The 19,914-nt window shown below is 37.9% G+C and overlaps 1 long non-coding RNA gene across 1 annotated transcript; it reads left to right on the top strand.

The window, feature by feature from the left end:
• The first annotated feature begins 11,854 nt into the window (after positions 1-11,854).
• Positions 11,855-12,805, top strand: LOC145651664 (uncharacterized). Its single transcript, XR_014117468.1, has 3 exons — positions 11,855-11,894; positions 12,056-12,397; positions 12,639-12,805. It is a non-coding gene; the product is annotated as an uncharacterized LOC145651664 (long non-coding RNA).
• The last annotated feature ends 7,109 nt before the right edge of the window (positions 12,806-19,914 follow it).

Here is a 19,914-nt window from a genome sequence, read left to right on the forward strand (position 1 = left end):
AACAAGACAAAGCACAAGAATAATCTTCTGACAACAAGAATAATCTTCTATAGAAATCTATATTAGGATTATGAACTGTAGAAGTCTATGTTAGGATTTTGAACTGCAGACGTCTTTGTTAGATCTATTTTATTGGTCCCATCTGTAACTCCACAACATCTTTGCTTGAAGAATTGTATTTTAGAATCTGTATACTAGCAGCAGCTGTGAATGAATTATCAGAAGTATCTGAAAGGACTAATCAGTGGTTGTAGATGAGGAGAGAGCAGGTTAGTTGGGGAAATGCATAAAGGTGGAATGACTGAGGTGTTCAGTGTTTCAGGTACATGGAGGACTGCACAGATGAGTGAAATGTTGTGTCATGTCATTGTTAACATTGTAGCTACAAATGAGCATGCAATAACAGTGCCAGTGAGAGACGCCACCCATCCTGATCCTTTTCCTGTTCCCTGCATAGTGGATGCCGCCCGTCCTCTTTCCGGCTCTGTTCCTGTAGCCATGCCTACGGACCTGCCGCCACCACTGATGGCTGCTGCCCTGCCTCCAGACCCGCCGCCACTGATGGCCACGGCCGCGATTCCGGACCCACCGTTGCTGATGGCCACTGCCACACATCTGGACCCTCCTGTTCCTGTAGTGGAAGAAACCACTCAACAAGTCCCTTTGCCTCATGCCAGGCCTGTCCCAGTGGTTGGAAGCCCTCCTGCTGCCACTGCCCCTGGGTTCCTACCCATCCCGCCCCGGCCTGTGTCTCCTGTTCCATGTATGCTTCCTGTTTCACAGACTTCATGTTCCCTGCCTATCCTGCCCCGACCTGTGTCTTCTGCTGCCTCTGCCCCTGGATTCCCACCTGTCCCGCCCAAGCCTGTCTCCTGTTCCCTGTGGGCCTACTATATCTCCATTGCTGCCTGCTCCTACTGCCCTGTTGTTTTTGCCTTTTTTGTTGCCTGGTTTTGTTTTGGTTCCTGTTGTGTTGTCTGTCCCTGTGCCCGTTTCTGTGCCCATTCCAGTTTCTGTTTCTGGCCTGGTCTGTTTTGTGTTTCATCCTTTTTTGCCTCCGTCCTTCTGTGCCTCCAGTCATACCTCTCATTTGTCTTTTGTTGTTTCTCCTCGGCCTCCCTCCTGGCACATTTTTTGTCTTCATTCAGTTTCTGTTGTGGGATTTGTTTCTGCTCCCGCTTCCGTGTCCCCTGCTGTTGTTGCTTCTTTGCCCATCACTCGTGTTCCTTTGGTTTCTGTGTCTGCTCCTGTGTCTGTTGATGCTGCTCGTCGTGTCCTGTGTTCGGTTCCTGTTTATGGCCTGTCTGCTGCTCTGCATTTTGCAGGGTCCTGTCCATCCTCTGCATTTTGCCCATTCTGTTCCTGTTGGTGTCTCGTCCTAGTCTTGTTTTGGTTTTGTTGATTGTTGTTTTTTGGGCGCTCCAGTGTTGCACACTTGGGGGGGGACCGTCATGATCAGTCCCTTCCATCTTCCGTGTTTTTTTTGATGTTGCTTTGGCTTTCATTAGTTCATATTTGTGCACGTTGATGTTCTTTTTCATTTTCATTAAATTCTTCAGTTAGAGATAATTGCTTCCTACCATGTCACAAATTCTTCATGCGTGATGGCATGAAAAATGTTCAGTTCAGACTGCCAGAGGACATCATCTCAGACTGGTGGGGTACAATGCACATTGTGGGTCTGACAGGAAAGCCATCCATCCAACTCCAAGTTATCCATCCAACTCCAAGTGACATCGACGGAGGACCTTTTTCTGTCTCAGTTTCTTTGAATAGAGCCTTAGTAGTTAGTACTTTGCTGTCTCGCGAGGATCTTAGATAGCGCCTTATGAGTGTACTTGATCTTTAGAGGTTTTATGCACAGGGCCTTAAGTGCTTAGATGAAATGCTGTCGAGTTGATACAGACAGTTTCAAAAGGAGTACAGAGAGTCATATTTACATATATTCGATTGCCAGAAACATTGAGTATTGCTCTTTTCTTTTTGTTTGGAGTTGTAGGGATGGGTGCTGTGTTCTTTTTGCTATGCTGTTGTATTTCTTTCTTTTTTGAATTGAGATAAAAGGGAGCTATTTTATTTTCTTTTGTTTTAGGGAAGTTAGTGGTTGAGTTGCTATAATATATTTTTGTTTGTTGTGTTGGCATAAAGCCCACCCAGAAGTAATACTCCCGTTTCGGAGTGAAACAGAGTCAGACCAATAAGGAAAAAAAAATTGAAAAAAAAAATTGAATCCAATAAATATTGACTATTGACTAAATATTGACTAAATATTGACAAAAACAAAGTACAGTAATACGTAATTATGAACATTAGTAAAGATTTGAAACTGTACATGTCTTGTAGCTCAAAAATATAAGTATTCAGACTGGTATCATCATTGCACCGTAACGCTCAGCCCTCAGTGGAGACGCTTTGAAACAAAGCAACTGACAAACTAACTAAACTTCATGAACTTTCAGGTCTCATGACTGAAAATCTCATTGGCTGGCAAAAGTCACATGGTCCTGTTGTCTCACAACCTTATTTGGCCACTATCAGCACCTGATCTCTTGTAAAACATGTTCACGCTCAACATCCATTTACATTATTTTATGTACTTATGTGACTTTGAATTTCAAACATGTTTCAGACAGGCATCTGTAGTGTTAGGAGTCTTGCCCATGGACTCATATTGATACAGCATAGAGCACTTGACCCAATGAGGTTTGAACCCCAGTCACCAACAAAAAAGTTAATGTTGTTATCTACAACACTATACCACAAAAGACAGAGTAAAAAATGATATTAAAATCTTGCTTTCAGTCTTGTTTGAAAAATTGCTCAAAAGGTTTATTATTATTATTATTATTATTTAGTTTTCTTTCTTTCTACAGCTCAGATTGTCAATGGTAGTGTTAGAGTGGACTTTTTTATAGCCAGAAGCAGAGTCACTCAAAAATCAAAGCATGCCAGATGGTATGTGATTGGCTAATGCTGTAACACAGTGGGGTTCACTATTTTATGGAACACTGTTGAAAATATGACAACAGCCAGAGTATTTTAAAAAGGTCATATTGTGTATGTTGTCTCATATTTAATTTTAGAGTAAAAGACATAAGAACAAGTATAATATTCTGGGATTATGAACTGTGGAAATCTATTTTAGGATTATGAGCTATAGAAGTCCATGTGAATATTATGAATTGCAGAAGTCTATGTTAGGATTATGAGCTATAGAAGTCCCTATTAGGATTATTAACTGTTGAAGTGGAATTTTGTTTTAGAATCTGTAAACTAGCGGCAGCTGTGAAGGAATTATCAGAAGTATCTGAAAGGACTAATCAGTGGTTGTGGATGAGGAGAGAGAAGGTTAGTTGGGGAAATAAATAAAGCTGGAATGGCTGATGCCTTACAGCGTTTAGAGCAACATTTTCCCAAAACTTATCAGATACAATTACTGTTTCAGAAACATATGTTGTGTAAAGTATTAAAAATCATCTAAAAAAATCAATCAGATCTACATTAATAACAGGAATGGAATTAAATATTACCAATTCAATATAATCAAAAATGATAAATTGATATCTTGAGGGAAAGAGGAAGGTGTCACATTATGGTCCTTACCCCCGAACGTCTCTTTGTGTGGGTGTGTGTTCGTCATTGTGTCATTAGTATACATGTATAAATGTCTATCATTTCCATGTCTGTGTTTTCGGTGTTATTGGTGAACCCAATAGCCTGCATGATATGTCATATGCATTATATGTGCAAATAAAATGTGTATTCTTGTTTATGCGACTCGCCCGGAATCCTCCTTAACCACATCGTGACAAAAGGCTTTCTAGGAAATAACTGTCAAAAGCACCATACTATGATATCTTGCTGGGCTCATTTAAAATCTCATTGGCCAGCAGAATTCCCAAGATCCTCTACTGTCTTTTCCTTCATATAGTCTGTTTGGCCACCGGAGGTCATTTGGGCTTTGTTAACCTTTGACCCTTGAGAAGCCTTACCTTTTCTATAAAGAGTTTGGACAAATTGTGTAAACATGAGTACAGCCTAAAGCATTGGAGTGTATTTCACAGTTACTTTTGGTTGCTGTGGCTCCTCCCAATTCCCCTTTTATGCCCCCCCTCCCCCAAGAAGAGAAGCTCTGTTCTGACAGGTTGACTTTTCCTGGGCCGCTTCTGTGCCATAAACACACTTACACTCAGACTAGGACTCCTATAAACCTGGAATAGACTTCTGTTACTTATTTATTCTTATTTCTGATTTTGTTCTTTATTGCTTATTTTGTTCCTGTTGTGGTGTCTGGTGTTGAAAAGAGGATGATGGACTCCTCTTTTGAGTCTTGGTTCCTCTCAAGGTTTATTCTTCATGCTCTTTGAGAGTTTTTCCTTAACGTTGTTGCATTATCATTGCTCACTGGGGACTTGGACTCAGACATCTGTAAAGTTGCAAAATGTACTATATAAATAAATATGACTTTGAAATATGACTTACTGTTACATTGAACAGTTTCATTTTATATGAGAGTACATACACTACTCTGGCAAATCAGTCTCTCTACTTCCACATGTAAACAAACTTTATGTAAACTTCAGTTATGATCATTTATACATTTAAATGCGATCTTGTTTTTTATCCGTTATGATGGGATATTCTAAAAGAAAAAAAAAAATATTTATAATGGTTATGTAACTCATAAAAAGATATTTTAAAAAAAATATTTACCACATATTCTTATGCAATGTAACTTGTTGCTGAGTTACAATCTCCTTATAAGTATGCTTAGTATGTTTTGCTGTTATAGGTTTTAAGTGTTTTTGCAGAATTGCAAATTTGGTATCTGTCATTTACAGTCATTTTGGTATCTGCTAGTACAAGTTTATGAGCTCCCATGTTAGTGTAAATGTATAATTATTATTGTAGCACTGTTTTATTTATGTATGTATTTCATGCCACCAAGCATCAGAATATTTTAGTTAAAAAGGTTTCACCACACTGCATTTGCACACAGGAAGTGTATTATCAGACACTATCAGTTTAAATGTATGTGTTAAATTTGTCTGTCTATGTTCAGAGTGACCACAAGGTCTAAAACTGTGTTCTCACACCATTCTCTCAGAAGGCAGCTAAACAGGAAAGTAAACTGAGGTTGGCACTGTACTTGAGACAGTGATCTGAGTATGCATGATGACCTTATAGAATAACTCTATTCCTGCACTGTCAGGCTTTGTTTGGTTTAACTCTGGATGTTCTGGCCAATATAATTCAGTGTCATTTCTGAGAAACTGAATGCACCATCTGTATTAATCCAGAAATAAGTTCTCATTTGCTGGGGGAAATTTTGAGATCTTGTCTATCTTATTTGGCCTTGATTGTAAAACCAAAAATTCTGCTATATTACCCTTTGTTCCAAGATGCCTTCCTTTCTTAGTGATCAAAAATGACTCCCAAGACATTTAATAAAAAATAATAATCTGAAATGTTTTTAAATTTAAACATCTGATTATTTTATAGAGGAATAAAAATATCATTGTAACTGGATCCATCATCAAACAAGTAGCAGTTGCACCCTGAAGCAAAAGTTTCAAAAATAATAAATAACAAAAGATTTAAGTTCTGTTAGCCTTTTACATCCAAAAGTTAAAAACACATTTGGCAGGAGGAGAGTATGAGTGCCCTTTTTATGTAATATCTATTTTATACAGACAAGCGTAGACTTTGGTATTTTCTACTTTTAGATGTCGTTCCTAGATCTTCCCAAGTTCAAGACTGTTTACTAATTACACACGAAGTAGAAATAAAGATGGAATTAATTGAAGAGAATAGCTGTTCCCGTCTTTAGTCTGAGCTCATTGTTACAAACGAGGTATTGTCTGGAGAATGTCTAACAGTCTTAGGTGGGCTCACCCTTATACATTTTCTGACACATTTTTCTATGACCCTTACATAACATTTTTTTTTTTCATAATACTTCTCCAGGTTTCCACTATTATGTTCAAACCATACATTATTCAGTATATGCAAATTGATATTCAATGCTTACACCAACCAGTTCTTGGTACCACTATGTTCAACCTGAACTACTTCTATTTTTTAAAACACGATCCTACTTCATATCACCGGGTGCCCATATTGTTTATTCCAGTGCTTGGCTGAGATGTCCTGTCCTTGAACCCAAGCTCCCCACCTCGACTGAGGCCCCTAGAGGCCTGTCAAAGAGGACTCCTGAGGATTTACGCTGAAGCCTACAGAGGCCTTTCCTGCATGAAACCAGTTTTTTTTGGACCATCCATACTTTTCTGCTTACAATATCATTTAATTACCTCAATAACTTAGATGTTTCTGTTTTTATTGTTTTGTACAGCTTTCCACTGTGTAATGTATATCATTACTATTAATTAACTTTGCCTTCCTGTGTGATACACTGAGCAGTTTTCAAACTTGGCAGACATAATCCAGTGCCAAAAACACATACTGGTAAATAACCCTATTGAGTTGAGCACCACCATAAACCACCACCCTTCTACAACCACCCATCCCACAAACACACACACCCCACACATTTTCAGTGAGAGATTATATCTGCACTTCTATCTTCTTTAGAGTTAGAACAACCAACAGGAAATGAGGACCCAAGTCACATTTAAAGAGAGATCTCAGACTCTGTGATATTGTGCATCTTGTATTGAAACGTAAGTAAGGATGAAAACAGAACTTCCCCAAATCTGTGCACTGTTTCCTTTTCCTGGTCCTTGTGTGTCTCTTGAGCCTCATTGTTTCTGTATTATTTTTCATTGTGAATACGGACTTCGGATTTGTCGTCCTTTTATTCTCTGGTTCTGACCTTCCCTCTGTTACATACTACAACTACTTATTACACCACTGAGAATAAAGAAGCTTTAAATGTCTGCAAGTGTCTTTTTCTGTCATGTCACACATATATTCTCTGTAACAAACCACATATTTATTAAACAACAGCTTTTTGTGCTGTTATGACCCTGTTACCTGCATCTTTCGTGAATTCGAATTCTATGACCAAAAATGCGCACCCCCCTCCCAAAAAAAAAAACATGCTATAGGGGGTTTTCAGTGATGTTGTTAATGTTTGCTTTATCCCAACAATACAAACAAAAATTTACTATAGCAACTCAACCACTAACTTCCCTAAAACAAAAGAAAATAAAATACCTCCCTTTTATCTCAGTTCAAAAAAGAAAGAAATATAACAGCATAGCAAAAATAACAACACCCACCCCTACAACTCCAAACAAAAAGAAAAGAGCAATACTCAATGTTTTTGGCAATCGAATATATGTAAATATAACTCTCTGTAATCCTTTTGAAACTGTCTGTATCAACTCGACAGCATTACATCTAAGCACTTGAGGCCCTGTGCATAAAACCTCTAAAGATCAAGTACACTCATAAGGCTCTATCTAAGATCATCACCAAACAGCAAAGTACTAACTACTAAGGCTCTATTCAAAGAAATAGAGACAGAAAAAGGAAACCTTTAAACTCAACACCCCAAACTCAAAGAGTCTATAACTGACAGTGACAGTACAAACTCAGAGCTGTGTCTACCGTGGCATGCGTGGTGACGAATGACCAAGACACCATGGGGCACCAACACATTAGCGAGATAGGTATTTAATGTAGATCTGATTGATTTTTTAGATGATTTTTAATACTTTACACAACATATGTTTCTGAAACAGTAATTGTATCTGCTAAGTTTTGGGAAAATGTTGCTCTAAACACTGTAAAGCCTCAGCCATTCCATCTTTATTTATTTCCCCAACTAACTTGCTCTCCTCATCCACAACCACTGATTAGTCCTTTCAGATAATTCTGATAATTAATTTACAGCTGCCACTAGTTTACAGATTCTAAAGCAAAATTCCACAAGCAAAGATGTTGTGGAGGTATAGATGGGACCAACAAAATAGACCTAAGAAAGACTTCAACAGTTCGTAACCCTAATATGGATTTCTATAGCTCATAATCCTAACATAGATTTCAACAGTTAATAATCCCAGAATATTATACTTGTTGTTTTGTCTTATACTCTAAAATTAAATATGAGACAACATACACAATAAAACCTTTTTAAGATACTCTGGCTGTTATCATATTTTCAATAGTGTTCCATAAAATAGTGAACCCCACTGTGTTACAGCATTAGCCAATCACATACCATCTGGCATGCTTTGATTTTTGAGTGACTCTGCTTCTGGCTATAAAAAAGTCCACTCTAACACTACCATTGACAATCTGAGCTGTAGAAAGAAAGAAAACTGAATAATAATAATAATAATAATAATAATAATAATAATAATAATAATAATAATAAACCTTTTGAGCAATTTTTCAAACAAGACTGAAAGCAAGATTTTCATATCCTTTTTTACTCTGTCTTTTGTGGTATAGTGTTGTAGGTAACAACATTAACTTTTTTGTTGGTGACTGGGGTTCAAACCTCATTGGGTCAAGTGCTCTATGCTGTATCAATATGAGTCCATGGGCAAGACTCCTAACACGACAGATGCCTGTCTGAAACATGTTTGAAATTCAAAGTCACATAAGTACATAAAATAATGTAAATGGATGTTGAGCGTGAACATGTTTTACAAGAGATCAGGTGCTGATAGTGGCCAAATAAGGTTGTGAGACAACAGGACCATGTGACTTTTGCCAGCCAATGAGATTTTCAGTCATGAGACCTGAAAGTTCATGAAGTTTAGTTAGTTTGTCAGTTGCTTTGTTTCAAAGCGTCTCCACTGAGGGCTGAGCGTTACGGTGCAATGATGATACCAGTCTGGATACTTATATTTTTGAGCTACAAGACATGTACAGTTTCAAATCTTTACTAGTGTTCATAATTACGTATTACTGTACTTTGTTTTTGTCAATATTTAGTCAATATTTAGTCAATAGTCAATATTTATTGGATTCAATTTTTTTTTCAATTTTTTTTTCCTTATTGGTCTGACTCTGTTTCACTCCGAAACGGGAGTATTACTTCTGGGTGGGCTTTACGCCAACACAACAAACAAAAATATATTATAGCAACTCAACCACTAACTTCCCTAAAACAAAAGAAAATAAAATAGCTCCCTTTTATCTCAATTCAAAAAAGAAAGAAATACAACAGCATAGCAAAAAGAACACAGCACCCATCCCTACAACTCCAAACAAAAAGAAAAGAGCAATACTCAATGTTTCTGGCAATCGAATATATGTAAATATGACTCCCTGTACTCCTTTTGAAACTGTCTGTATCAACTCGACAGCATTACATCTAAGCACTTAAGGCCCTGTGCATAAAACCTCTAAAGATCAAGTACACTCATAAGGCTCTATCTAAGATCCTCACGAGACAGCAAAGTACTAACTACTAAGGCTCTATTCAAAGAAACTGAGACAGAAAAAGGTCCTCCGTCGATGTCACTTGGAGTTGGATGGATGGCTTTCCTGTCAGACCCACAATGTGCATTGTACCCCACCAGTCTGAGATGATGTCCTCTGGCAGTCTGAACTGAACATTTTTCATGCCATCACGCGTGAAGAATTTGTGACATGGTAGGAAGCAATTATCTCTAACTGAAGAATTTAATGAAAATGAAAAAGAACATCAACGTGCACAAATATGAACTAATGAAAGCCAAAGCAACATCAAAAAAAACACGGAAGATGGAAGGGACTGATCATGACGGTCCCCCCCCAAGTGTGCAACACTGGAGCGCCCAAAAAACAACAATCAACAAAACCAAAACAAGACTAGGACGAGACACCAACAGGAACAGAATGGGCAAAATGCAGAGGATGGACAGGACCCTGCAAAATGCAGAGCAGCAGACAGGCCATAAACAGGAACCGAACACAGGACACGACGAGCAGCATCAACAGACACAGGAGCAGACACAGAAACCAAAGGAACACGAGTGATGGGCAAAGAAGCAACAACAGCAGGGGACACGGAAGCGGGAGCAGAAACAAATCCCACAACAGAAACTGAATGAAGACAAAAAATGTGCCAGGAGGGAGGCCGAGGAGAAACAACAAAAGACAAATGAGAGGTATGACTGGAGGCACAGAAGGACGGAGGCAAAAAAGGATGAAACACAAAACAGACCAGGCCAGAAACAGAAACTGGAATGGGCACAGAAACGGGCACAGGGACAGACAACACAACAGGAACCAAAACAAAACCAGGCAACAAAAAAGGCAAAAACAACAGGGCAGTAGGAGCAGGCAGCAATGGAGATATAGTAGGCCCACAGGGAACAGGAGACAGGCTTGGGCGGGACAGGTGGGAATCCAGGGGCAGAGGCAGCAGAAGACACAGGTCGGGGCAGGATAGGCAGGGAACATGAAGTCTGTGAAACAGGAAGCATACATGGAACAGGAGACACAGGCCGGGGCGGGATGGGTAGGAACCCAGGGGCAGTGGCAGCAGGAGGGCTTCCAACCACTGGGACAGGCCTGGCATGAGGCAAAGGGACTTGTTGAGTGGTTTCTTCCACTACAGGAACAGGAGGGTCCAGATGTGTGGCAGTGGCCATCAGCAACGGTGGGTCCGGAATCGCGGCCGTGGCCATCAGTGGCGGCGGGTCTGGAGGCAGGGCAGCAGCCATCAGTGGTGGCGGCAGGTCCGTAGGCATGGCTACAGGAACAGAGCCGGAAAGAGGACGGGCGGCATCCACTATGCAGGGAACAGGAAAAGGATCAGGATGGGTGGCGTCTCTCACTGGCACTGTTATTGCATGCTCATTTGTAGCTACAATGTTAACAATGACATGACACAACATTTCACTCATCTGTGCAGTCCTCCATGTACCTGAAACACTGAACACCTCAGTCCTTCCACCTTTATGCATTTCCCCAACTAACCTGCTCTCTCCTCATCTACAACCACTGATTAGTCCTTTCAGATACTTCTGATAATTCATTCACAGCTGCTGCTAGTATACAGATTCTAAAATACAATTCTTCAAGCAAAGATGTTGTGGAGTTACAGATGGGACCAATAAAATAGATCTAACAAAGACGTCTGCAGTTCAAAATCCTAACATAGACTTCTACAGTTCATAATCCTAATATAGATTTCTATAGAAGATTATTCTTGTTGTCAGAAGATTATTCTTGTGCTTTGTCTTGTTGTTTTACTCTAAAATTAAATATGAGGCAACATAGACAAGAAAAACCTGATAACTACTTTGACTGTTGTCATACACTTTTCAATAGTGTTCCATAAAATAGTGAATGTCACTGTGTTCCAGCATTAGCCAATCACGCTTCATCAGGCATGGATAGATTGGGCAGTAGCACAGTAGCAGGCGTGCATTTTTTGAGTGACTCTACTATTGTCTATAAAAAAAAGCCACTCTAACACTAACAATCTAAGATGTAGACAAAAGATAACTGAATAATAATAAAAATAAACCTTTTTGAGCAATTTTGCAAACAAGACTGTAAGCAAGATTTTTATATCATATTTTACTCTTTCTTTTGTGGTCTAGTGTAGTAGGTAACAACATTGGGTCAAGTGTTCTACGCTGCATCAGCAAGAGTCCTTGAGCAAGACCCTTAACACTAAAGTTGCCTGTCTGAAACATGTTTGAAATTCAAAGTCACATAAGTACATAAAATAATGTAAATGGATGTTGAGCATAAACATGTTTTACAAGAGATCAGGTGCTGATAGTGGCCAAATAAGGTTGTGAGACAACAGGACCATGTGACTTTTGCCAGCCAATGAGATTTTCAGTCATGAGACCTGAAAGTTCATGAAGTTTAGTTAGTTTGTCAGTTGCTTTGTTTCAAAGCGTCTCCACTGAGGGCTGAGCGTTACGGTGCAATGATGATACCAGTCTGGATACTTATATTTTTGAGCTACAAGACATGTACAGTTTCAAATCTTTACTAGTGTTCATAATTACGTATTACTGTACTTTGTTTTTGTCAATATTTAGTCAATATTTAGTCAATAGTCAATATTTATTGGATTCAATTTTTTTTTTCTATTTTTTTTTCCTTATTGGTCTGACTCTGTTTCATTTTATAGATCCTGTTCAAACTACAAACCTTGCTACTCAAGAAGTCCTGAAGCAACCTGGAGAAAATATCACTCTTAACTGCACATTTACAGCAAAATCTGATAACATACCTTGCATGTGGTACAAGCAAAGGCTGAACCGGGAGCCTCAGCAAGTAGGATATGTGCAAAAATATAAAGTGGCCACAATTCTATCTCCATTCAACAACTCCAGATTCAAAATTATTTGGAATAACACAAACACTCTGACTATTCTAAATCTTACTGAAGATTATAAAGAAACTTATTTCTGTGGAGGGACAGATGGAAAAGTGATTAACTTTTACTCTGCTATGTTCGTCAATGTGACAGGTAAATAAGATATTTATTTTAAACGTCTTAAAATATAATGCTACTGTTATTTTATGAAGTAGAGAATTAAATGTCTTATGAATAAATACAATTATTTTTACAGTCTGTGGATTGCAGAGTGCTATACGATACCCATGTTTTTGAATAGAACCTGCTAATTCTTTAGTAGTACACTTGCTTAAACATGTGAGGGAAAGCAAGATGAACTAAGAGCAGACACTGTGTGTGTTTCATTGACCAGCACGTCCAGATTTAAACCCAGTAGAGACTACCAGTTGTGGAAAAGGGTCAGGAAGCCAAAAAACAACACAGTCAAGCAAGTATATTTTTGCCTCTTTGCTTTAAATAAAGTGATCATCATAAAATCTTCTATACGATAGTCACAAGCTTTTCATGAAGGATGTGCCTTTCCAGAAAATGCTGTTTTAACCATTTAAAGGACACTAAGATAAACTAAGTGCTTACCATATTTGGTTTATAGTTATACAAGTTATATATATATATATATATATATATATATATATATATATATATATATATATATATATATATATATATATATATATGGAGAGAGAATGATGAAGATGTTCAAAATTGTAGTGAAGTACACAGAGGTCCTTCCTCAGCTGTAAAGGAAATATTAGATAACATCAATGTTTAAATTATAACATTCATTCCAAGAGTGTAAACTGGTTCTTTTTCTGAAATTTCCTAAATTAATTTAATGTGAACATCTGAGGAGCAAAGCAGTTTCTGAAATACTTAAACTAGCATGGTTGGCATGAGCTGTTCCACACATTTATACACACTTGCATGGACATAAGTAACTAAAGGTATAAGATTTGTACAATAGATTAACTTGTGACCATGTCATCCAGCTACATGTTCTGATACTGTTCATGTCTTGTGCCCATCATCGTCCTGTGTTGTCATTCCCCCTACATTATCATTTCCAGGTGTTTTCTTTTTCACTATATCATATATTTACGTGTTCTAGTATTTCTTGTCAGTTCTTGTTGTCTCTGCCTTGTTACACATATTTTGCTTGTTTGTCACTTATTACTGCTGTTAAATCCTGTCATGTTTTTGCATGTTTGTTTTGTTACAGTTTCATTCCAGTTGTGTTGTGTTTGCTCTGTTGTTTTGTTTTCCCTAAAATACCTGATTCACACTTGCATCCTGTTCTACATCTCACGCTCCTTATAAAATCTATGGTTGACTATTTTCAAATGGTACCAGTTACACTCGCATCCTGCACTGTATCTTGCTCTGTCCGTTCACATAAGCTATGAATGATTATTTTGCCTGTAGTTTTTCCATGAAAGCTTCATCTACTTTTGTACAACACTATCCTCATTATGCATGTCTGTTCCATGCTGTAGACATTCACTACCACCATGTAGACATTCCCTACCACCATGGTGTGCCGGTCATTAGCATGGGTCTGGCACTGGCTGTGTCTGTAGTCTGGAATCTCACTGTTTGCTCCAGCAGCTGGACAAGGAAGAGCTGTAAATGTGAGTTAATTCAGGTCAACACAACTGTCAGTGATTTATTTTCACTTGGTTGAATATCTAACATGTGTTCCCTTTTTTTATGAATTTCAAGGCAAAACATCTCAGTCAGACAACATCAAAGAGGGAGAGAGACCACAAGGCCAGGTATGCTACTATATGCTTGTTTCACTGTACCTGGATCAGTTTTAATTTAACCAAATTCACCCAGGTGAGTTGTACTTTTTTTTCTTCAACACAACTTCCCTTGTTTGTGTGAAAAGGATCCCGGTACTAAAGAGTTCTGTTATGCTGCATTACAGGTCTCTGAGGACAAGATGCAGAAAACAGGGCATCAAGAAAATCAGTACACCCATGTGAGATTTTGGCCTGTTTGAGTACCAGACAGTTTATTGTTCAGTTCAGCACATAAAAGAAAATGGATCATACTGAGTGGAAGTATAGTCCAGAGTGTGGGTATAATATTACTACTTTCTTATAGCCTTTTAGGTATCTTGCCAACATGGAGTGTTACTTCTAAGTTAGTTTTCAGCCTGTGCTGTAGAACTGTAGCGCCAGTTTACTGTGCACTCCACATGCTGACATGGTTATACATGTAAACATTTTTCAATAAAGTTAATTTCATTTTCCATAAGCTTCCTTTCACTGTTACTATGTTACACTGGTATGTTTTACACACAATCATTTACAAAGCTCTACACATGTACTCTGCCCACACATGTCAAGTGCACTGATCTTTTTGTGGCAAGAACAGGAAGTCCTGAGTAGCTCTTATCCTGTTTGTATGTGGCCTGAGCTAGAAGTAATAACAACAAATCTACAACAAGATGGACGTAGTTCTCTGGTCCCACTAGACATGTCTGTCCTCCAGACAAGGAAAGCCCCCGAGGCAGTCCTCCTCGGAGTTCATTGTTTGTCTCATTTGTAACCACACCCATGCTGCTTAGCACACACCTGCACCTTTAGTCTTGTTATGTTTTCTCTATTTAAACCACTGCAGGCGTGTGCTCAGTTGTCGGTTATTGCCTCTGTTTGTGCAATTGTTAAATGTCATTGTTAGTGTTCGCCATTTACGTTATGTGTGAGTGCCACCATTATATGGTAATAAAAGTTTGACTCTGTCGAGGGAGTCTGTACGTCCTGCTCCACGCCGTGCGGCACTCAGGACGTTACACAAACAAACAAAAAATTTAACAAAGTAAACTTCTACTCATGGAGAGGTACAAAAGTCCTGACAAGTGTATTAGAAATGTTGTGTATCACAAATTTTGCACAGAAGCAGCATTTAGCTAGCTGGCTAGTAGCAGACATTGTGCCTAAATGTGACCTAAATCCACTATTGTAGCAATATTGTAAAATAACATCCATTTAGCCATCGATCTCTTTTTTTTTTTGTATTCTTCCAATTATTTTTAAATAAAATAAAATGTGCACTGAAGGTTACTAGAGTCTGTGCCAGAGACTGGTTTCTCTGCTTTTGTTTCTTTATTTCTTTTTTTTTTGTAATCTGCATTCTGCAATTAAAAGTTCATCACTCACTACTTACAAAAAATAAATGTTTCATATAATTGTGTTTAAAACAAATATTTTAAATTATTAATACATATTTAATAATTTCTCACCCTCCCAACTATCAGATTGCGGTTTCTTATGATGTGATGGTGTTATAGTGTCTGATTGTTTGTGTGTGTGTGTGTGTGTGTGTGTGTGCGCGTGTGCGTACATGCACACATTCATATTATTCAGTAATTTAGATAATAACACAGCATATACTGAAAAAAATATTTACATATACACAGGCCCTTAACCTTTAATCTAATCTAAAACTTGGACATGTTATTTTCATATTACAAACATAAGGGTCAGGGTTACAGGTCCATATTCAATAAAGTGTTATTCTTCCTTTTTTAGCCTATTAAGCTTTACACCCTAATTATTCAGTTTACGTTGAATCACTTTTTGTCTATGCAAAAGGTTTGGGTAGTTATAGATTTACAAACTGCAATGTCTGTGAAGCACATAGTTAGTAACAGGCTATTGATAACTGGTAGAGCAACTAAAGTAAGAAGCAGTAAAACAACCACAATAAATAAAATTTTGTAATATGAATGAGTATGATGAGAAAATAAATCATACAGTATTAAATAGAATGTAATAAAAATAGTTTACATCAGATTTAAATATTGGTGATCTATAATAATAATTTATTATTATATTTTAATATTTATATCAGATATTTAATTTCAGATGCTGAGCAACAAAAACAACAGGCACAATGCAAACTTCTAGTATGAAGGGAAGATATATAGGTCAGAAAATCAGTCATAACTCAATAGGTAGAGATCAAAACATTGTGGATATTCTCTCAGTCATCCAGTTTTGAGCACATTGGTTCTCTAAAACAACTGTGGTACTTTATTGATGAAGCTGAAATGAACCAGCAAAAAACATTATACCTTAAAGATCAGGAAGCAGTTTAACAGGGAATAAAAGACTTAAAGCTTACAGAGTTACACAGCACCTCCTTTACAACAATGAATGTGCAAGTAAAGAGTTAAAGTAAAATCCACTGACAACTGTTGGTGCATTTGGTACAAGCAAAGACCAAACCAGGAGCCTCAGCAAGTAGGAAGAATTCAAACAAATATACAGGCCGTACTTTCATTTCCATTCAACAGCTCCAGATTTACAATGACATGGATTAATAGCACAAATGTTTTGACTATTCAAAATGTTACGATACATGATGAAGGAACTTATTTCTGTGGAATACCAGAAATAAAATTGGTTCACCTTTCCTCTGCTACATTCCTCAGTGTGACAGGTAATTAAACATTTTATTTTAAACTTCTTAACACTGAATTATAACTAAAGCACAAAATACTTATTACTTTAATGTCAAAATTATAGTTGGTTTAGGATGTAGAAAATTAGAAATATTTCTCCTGAATAAATACAATGTTTGTTTTTGGGGTTTTTTTTCTGTATACAGACTGTAAAAAGTGTTATTATTTTTAATTTTTACTAAATGTGTATCATAGACATGTATAAATTATACACATTTTCTAAATGTATCTGCTAATCCTTTAGTAGTGCATGTGTGCAAACGTGTGAGGGAATCCAAGATGAACTAAGAACTAACACTGCTTATGTTTTATTGACCAGGACAAAAACCCAACCTAACTGGGCCTGAAAGTGTAGGAATAGGGTTGGATTCCTCAAAAACAGACCAGTCAAGCAAGTAGATGTTATTGACTCTTTGCTTAAAAAAAATTGATCACAAAAGCCTACACTGCGAGTTTTATCTATCGATTGCTTTTTAGTACAGAAGCATATATATTTGTGTCTGTTTTTGTTGTTTGCTCTGTTGTTTTGTTTTCCCTAAAATATCTGACTCACACTTGCATCCTCCTCTGTTTCTTGTCCTGCCCAGTAACATAAGATATGAATGATTATTTTTTTCTGTAGCTTTTCCTTTAAAACTTCTTCTACTTATGTACAACACTATCTTTCATTATGCATGTCTGTTACATGCTGTAGATATTCCCTACCACCATGGTGTGCTGGTCATCAGCATGGGTCTGGCACTGGCTGTGTCTGTAGTCTGGAATCTCACTGTTTGCACCAGCAGCTGGACAAGGAAGAGCTGCAAATGTGAGTTAATTCAGGTCAACAAAACAGTCAGTGATTTATTAACACTTGGTTGAATATCTGACATCTGTTTCCTTTTTCATGAATGTTAAGGCAATGGCAAAGAGGGAGAGAGACTACAAGGTCAGGTAAGTTGCTATATGTTTGTGGTAGCTCAGTGGTTATCATGCTTATCTCACCATGAGAAGGTTGTGAGTTCAAAACCCACTACCACCAAGTTATCACTGTTGGGTCCCTGAGCAACATCCTTAACCCTCAAGTTGTATCCATTTAAAAGTGTAAGTTGCTTTGGATAAAAGTGCCAGATAAATGTTGCAATATATGTGGATCAGTTTTCATTGTCCCAAATTCACCCAGCTGCGTGGCACTTTTTTCTTTGTTACCTATGGGGCTGCAACACAACTTCCCTTGTCTGTGTGAAAAGGATCCTGTTACTAAAAAGTTCTGTTATGCTGCATTACAGGTCTGTGAGGACAAGATTCAGAAAACAGGACATCAAGAAAATGAGTACACCCATGTGAGATTCTGGCCTGTTTGAGTACAGAACAGTTTAGTGTTCAGTACATAAAAGAAAATAGATTATACTGAGTGAAAGTATAGTCCAGAGTGTTTGTATAATATTAGTACTTTATCGTAGCCTTTTAGTTATCTTGCCAATACAGCATGTTTGTTCTGAGATACTTTTCGCCCTGTGCCATAGGGCTGTAGCACCAGTTTATTGTACACTCCACATGCTGGCATGGTTATAAAATTAAAAATATGTCAAAAAAGAAGTTTTGTTCATTTTCCATAAGCTTCTTATTGACGTAGTATTGATATGTTTTGCACAAAATCATTTACAAGTAATCTAAAACCAACTAAAAGTCCAAAATAAAACATACAGAGTCACAAATGAAAATAAACTAAAAGAAAAATGTCATGTATCACAAGAAACCAGAACTGTAGTACTATAGTAACAAATAAAGGCTTGTTCAATTTCTCAGTTCACACTCACAAATGATAAATCATAAGCAATTCCTGTAATTCATCCTTCAGGCCCTGTTCAGACATATCACACTCTCCCGTCTGCTCTGTGAGAGAGAAAACACTGTCTGTCTGTGCATGCTGTTCATGTCCCAGTTCACCAACAAACACATACAAATGTAAATACACCAGTTTGTGTTTACGTATTTATATGTCGATAATCCCTGTCTCTATTGTCATGTATGCCCAAGTGAACAACGCAAGTACTTTGCTAATCTGGATGGGTGCAAGCCAACTGGATGTGTGATACTGACAAGAGGTACAGTGTAGTGGTAGGATTTTTTGAAATCCAGAACAATTACAAAACCAAAAAAAAATAAAATAAAAAATACACTTTTACAAACACCGATCAAATGGATACTTCTAAAACTAAAATTATTCACCTAAGATTTAGAAATTGATCGATTTTGTTTTACTTTCTGTCTTCTGTTTTCTATGGAGACCACAATACCAGGAGTGTGTATAGCACCAACAGTTTCAATTTCCTCCAAAGACCCTGTAAGACTCTGTAAGAACTCTTATAAACTGTCACTTCCCTGAAGAGCAGCATGCCTTGGGTGGAGCCTTGGGTGCCAGAGCTTCATCACTCTTGGAATCTGCTGACCCATGGATCCTCTTGGAGGGCCTCCTCCACCTCTATTGCTGGATCCTCCAAGCAGTCGACTGCTAAGTCCGACCGGGGGCTGATGTCATAGAACTCCTCACTCTGTCCGTAATCCCCATAACCCTCTCGATAGTCTTCATAGGGATAATTGAGATAATAGGACCCTGCAGAGTCCAACCCTGGATACTGGTTCTCATCTTCCAGTAGTCCAGTTCCAGTAGTCCGATGGTGGTCTGTAAGACTCTGCAGAGTCTGACCCTGTTGTACACTCAGGGCCCCCCCAAAATTCTCCAAGGGCTCTTGTGCCAGTGGAGAGTGTGCCCAAGAGTATGGAGGGTTTCCCCGCAAGGGCGGGAGAGGAGTGGACATACATATAAGTATAATAATAAATCACTTTTTTTTTTTTGCCAGTATGTGTTTTTGGCACTGGATTATTTAATGTTATGTTAGAAAACTGCTCCATGTATCACAGAGGAACACAAGGTTTATTAATATTAATTACATACATTACACAGTGTTAAAAACTGGTTCAAAGTGACCAGTACTTCGGGTTCGATCTCCTCCAAGTTAACCTCTGCCCTCAGTCCTCTGTAGCTAGATCCAGGGAAGTCAAGAGACACTGACACCATGGTAGTGAATCAAGAGAGTTCCACTTTATTGAGGAAAACACAGAGTATATATGTGTCCTATATCTACTATCTAAATCGACAGGATGACAGGATCTA

The sequence above is a fragment of the Electrophorus electricus genome, chromosome 16 (assembly GCF_041902795.1).
Source record: "Electrophorus electricus isolate QZ-2024a chromosome 16, ASM4190279v1, whole genome shotgun sequence".
NCBI classification, from domain to species: domain Eukaryota; kingdom Metazoa; phylum Chordata; class Actinopteri; order Gymnotiformes; family Gymnotidae; genus Electrophorus; species Electrophorus electricus.